The following is a 4,754-nucleotide window of genomic DNA, read 5'->3' on the forward strand; positions in this document are numbered from 1 at the left end:
TTTTTTAGCAGAGATAGGGTTTCACCATCTTGGCCAGGCTGGTCTTGAACTCCTGACCTCATGATCCAACCGCCTCAGCCTCCCAAAGTGCTAGGATTACCAGCATGAGCCTCCACACCCGGCCAGTATCCATTTTTTAACCAGGGAAACAGGCTTGGAGACAGAAGTCTTCTACCCAACCGCACACAGCCTGGAAGTGACAGAGGCGGCCTTCGAACCTTGATTTGCAGTGGGCGCAGACAGGCAGCACCTCCAGGGTGGGCCATTTAGATGGAGCAGACTCTACCTTAGAGCTGTGCATGAGGTGTACCTAGGTGTGGTCAAAAATGCCCCAGAAGGGAAGGGAATTTTTGAGGTGGGGGGGTGGCAGGGAAGTGCCAATGTATGGGAAGTGCCCCTGCTTACCCTCCCTGTGCTTGGCTCTCCCAGCTGGCATTGTGTCCTGGCGGAGCTACGGAACAGCTTCTCTCCCAGGGTCTCCTGGGAGCAAAACTGTCAAAGATGTTCCTATGTTGTATAAAAAGTGGACCAAGGGGTGGGTGGGCCCAGGCCTCCGCCCAGCCTGGACTCCTCCTTCCCCCTCATCCGCCCACCCCCAGGTCAGATGGCTGGGCTGTGAGTGCAGAGCTGCTGCCACCACCACAGACACCCTTTGTCCTAACTGTTCCGGCCTCCAGCTGGCAGAGAGGGAGAGGTGGTATCCAGGAGCCAGGACGCCTTCCCCTCTCAGCACCTTGGTTCCCATCGTAACATGGGGGAAGGTGCCAAAGGCCCTGTGAGATCTCAGGACTGTCAGGATCACAGAAATGGGGCTTCCCAAACCACCGGTAGAGAGCAAGCCCCCTACATGAGCTTGGAAGTAAGGGCCAGGCCAGGGCCAGCCTGGCTCTGCTACTTGTGATGCTGGACAGGTGACTTCTCCTCTCTGAACCTTAGTTACCCCATCTTTGGAATGGGGCTACAGGTAGGCCCTGCCTTAGAGGGCTGCTAAAAGGCCAGGGCCTGAAATACTCAACACACGCAGTGTGTCAGGGCCAGCGACAGCCTTCGGGTGGATGTGAACAGGAGGTGGAGAGCAAACTCAGCCCGGCCTGGCCTCGCCACAGCAACCCGGATTCAGGAGGCAATTGATGAGTAAATGAAACATGCATTTGAGAGTTAAGGTTGAAAATGGAAGAAGGAAAATCATCAGAGGGCTCCAGGACACCTGGCAAAGAGACAGAGTTAGGTGGGGCCTGGTACACAGTAGGTGGACAATAAGCACTTCTTTTTAACACCCTGGTTAAAAAGAAGCTACCAGAAGCTAGATGCAGTGGCCCACAGCTGTAATCTCAGTGCTTGGGGAAGCGGAGGTAGGAGGATCACTTGAGCTCAGGAGTTCGAAGCCAGTCTGGGCAACATAGCGAGATTCCCATCTCTACCAAAAAATTAGCAGTGCATGTAGTTCTAGGGTCTCAGGATGCTGAGGTGGGAATATTGCTTGAGCTAGGAGGTCAAGGCTGCAGTGAGCTATGATTGTACCGCTGCACTCCAGCCTGGGTGACAGAGATCCTGTCTCAAAAAAGAAAACAAAAAAGAAGCCATTAGAATGCAGCGACAGGAGCTGTGGAACAGCTTCTCTCCCAGGGTCTCTGTTTCCCTGTCTAGAAAGGAGCAGCAAAACTGTCAAAGATGTGTCCACATTGTGTAAAAAGTGGACCAAGGGGTGGGTGGGCCCAGGCCTCTGCCCAGCCTGGACAGAGTTACAGCACCAACGTAAAACAAAATAAAAATTAAAATAAAAATGAATGCAGTGACAGGGTCGGTTCAGTGGAATGGAGTAGTTCTTAATATACTGCCATTTTGGAAAAAAGCAATATACAAAATAATAAACAGCTGGGCGTGGTGGCTCACTCTGTAATCCTAGCACTTTGGGAGGCTGAGGCAGGCAGATCACTTGAGGTCAGGAGTTCCAGACCAGCTTGGCCAACATGATGAAACCCCACCTCTACTAAAAATACAAAAATCAGCTGGGTATGGTAGCACACGCCTGTGATTCCAGCTACCCAGGAGGCTGAGGCAGGAGAACGGCTTGAACCTGGGAGGCAGAGGATGCAGTGAGCCAAGACTGCACTACCACACTCCAGCCTGGGCAACAGAGCAAGACTCCATCTCAAAAATAAAAACAAAACAAAAAAAGACTGATTGAATGATAGCAAGAGGAAATGTTCAAAGTATGTCAAATCTAAAAAGTAGGTAACCCCTTTGCCATAAATTACATACACACATACCCTGAACAATCTTAGAAGTGAGATTAGACTGCTGTTTATTATCCTTTTTCACCCCAAATGTATCTCTCTTCCCAAGCTGGAGTACAGTGTTGCGAGCCATCACGCATAGCCTCTATTTTTTATTATAAGCATTAAGCATTTGTTACTCAAGTAATTAAGAAAAAAGATTTTTCAGCTAGGCACAGAGGCGCATGCCTGTATTCCCAGCACTTTGGAAAGCCGAAGCGGGTGGATTACCTGAGGTCAGGAGTTTGAGACCAGTCTGACTAACGTGGTGAAATCCTGTCTCTATTAAATACAATAAATTAGCTGGACGTGGTGGTGGGTACCTGTAATCCCAGCTACTTGGAAGGCTGAAGCAGGAGAATCGGTTGAACCCAGGAGGTGGAGGTTGCAGTGAGCCAGGACTGCGCCATTGCACTCCAGCCTGGGCATTAAGAATGAAACTCTGTCTTGCTCTCTCGCCAGGCTGGAGTGCAGTGGCACAATCTCGGCTCACTGTAATCTCCGTCTCCCAGGTCCAAGTGATTATCCTGCCTCAGCCTCCCGAGTAGCTGGGACTACGGGCTCGTGCCACCACACCCGTCTAATTTTTGTATTTTTAGTAGAGACAGAGTTTCACCATGTTAGCCAGGATGGACTTTATCTCCTGACCTCATGACCTGCTCGCCGCAGCCCCCCGAAGTGCTAGGATTACAGGTGTGAGCCACCACGCCCAGCCTGAGCCACCACGCCCAAGATTTTTGAAAATCACTATTTCAAAGGATCAAATATAGCTAAGACAGGCCACGTGCGGTGGTTCATGCCTGTAATCCCAGCACTTTGGGAGGCCGAGGCAAGTGGATCATCTGAGGTAAGGAGTTCGAGACCAGCCTGGGCAACATGGCAAAACCCTGTCTCTACTAAAAATACAAAAATTAGCCAGATGTAGTGGCAGGCGCCTGTAATCCCAGTTACTGAGGAGGCTGAGGCAGGAGACGCGCTTGAAAGCAGGAGGCAGAGGTTTCAGTGAGCCGAGACAGCACCACTGCACTCCAGCCTGGGTGACAGAGGAAGACTCTGTAAAAAAAAAAAAAAAAAGAAAAAGAAAATATTAATATACAGAATAAACACAGAACTCCTCCTGCGAAAAAAAGAAAAAGACAATCCAATGGGGGAAATGGCAAAATATACATATAGGCAATTCACAAGGGAAACACGCAAATGGAACTAATGTATGAAATAATTATTAGCCTTGTTAGTAATCAAGGAATGTAAATTAAAACAATATCGTATCATTTCACTCCCTCCAACTGGCAAAAACTGTGAACTCCTAGAGAAGGTAGGATGTACACACTACAACCCAGCAACTTCTCTCCTGGTTGTTTATGCATCTTAGAGAGCTGCTCCACACATAGGTGAGAAACCACACAACCATGCTCACTGAAGAATCTTTGGAATAGCAAAAAGTCAGCAAAGACCTACATATTCATCAACAGGAGAAAGGATAAATTGTTCTACTCATACAATGGAATGCTTTAAATCAATTAAAGTTAATGAACTGTAGCAACATGTATCAATATGGATAAACCTCAAAAACAATGTTGATTCAAAAAACAAGTTGTAGATGATGCATACATTATGTAAGGTTTTCTACAATGTATATACCCAAGTATACTGAAGATACAAAAGCATGCATGGAAAGTCTCCAAACCAAGATAATGATTGTATCTAAGGAGGGAAGAAAATGGCACTGAGGAAGGGGCTTCAATTGTGGAACATCTTACTTAAGTGCATATGCACATTTAAGTGTGGGTGTGTTTGCATGTGTGTGTGTGCATGCATGTGTGTGTGTGTGTGTGTGTGTGTATGTGTGTCTGAAGCAATTACTGCAAAACACTTAAGTCTGACAAAGCTGAGTTCTGGGTACGGATGTATCTGTTCTAGTTTTTATGCTTTTCTTAAACCATTTAATCACACAAAACTCACCGAAACCATCATGCATTCCTACCCCGCAGAGCCAGCGCTCCCCCAGCCTCACACCAGCGAAGGCTCAGCAGGGAGCAGCAGCTACCGCGTCTTACCAGGTTACCAGAGCAGCAGGGGCGGCTCCTCTTAGCTGCTGCTCTTCAGCCCCTAGGACCCTGCAGAACTCAGAAGCATTCCCTATCTGCTCCTGCCCTGTCCCCAGGGAGATGTACAAGTGGGCATCATGTAGAACAGATACTTCCCACAAGGCAGCCCAAGCAGGTGGGACAAATGGGACCAGGTTCCTGGGCACAGCCAGGACATCCCTGTGCCTGGGGGTTAAATGAGTAACCCAGAGAGTCCCGAGCCTTCCTCAGGCACAGGTGGATCTCAAGGAGCACAAAGAGCAAGAGATTTGCAGTCTGGGTCATGTGTGTCCAAATCCAGCTCCAACATGAAATAATTCTGTGACCCCAGGCAAATTGTTTAGCCTAAGCCTCTGCTTTTACAACGCATTTTTTTTTTTTTTTTTTTTTT

The 4,754-nt window shown here is 48.3% G+C and overlaps 1 protein-coding gene across 4 annotated transcripts in view; it reads right to left on the reverse strand.

The window, feature by feature from the left end:
• Window positions 1-4,754, reverse strand: part of LRRC8A (leucine rich repeat containing 8 VRAC subunit A) — a 38,505-nt gene that overhangs the window by 19,590 nt on the left and 14,161 nt on the right. The window contains exon 1 of one of the 4 annotated variants that reach the window (XM_037728065.1): window positions 406-505. The exons of the other annotated variants lie outside the window; for them this stretch is intronic. The gene's annotated coding sequence lies outside the window, so the exon portion shown is untranslated. Of the gene's footprint in view, window positions 1-405; window positions 506-4,754 lie in introns of those variants that run through there. 4 annotated transcript variants of the gene reach the window in all.

This window comes from Cebus imitator, unplaced genomic scaffold, assembly GCF_001604975.1.
Source record: "Cebus imitator isolate Cc_AM_T3 unplaced genomic scaffold, Cebus_imitator-1.0 Scaffold254, whole genome shotgun sequence".
NCBI classification, from domain to species: domain Eukaryota; kingdom Metazoa; phylum Chordata; class Mammalia; order Primates; family Cebidae; genus Cebus; species Cebus imitator.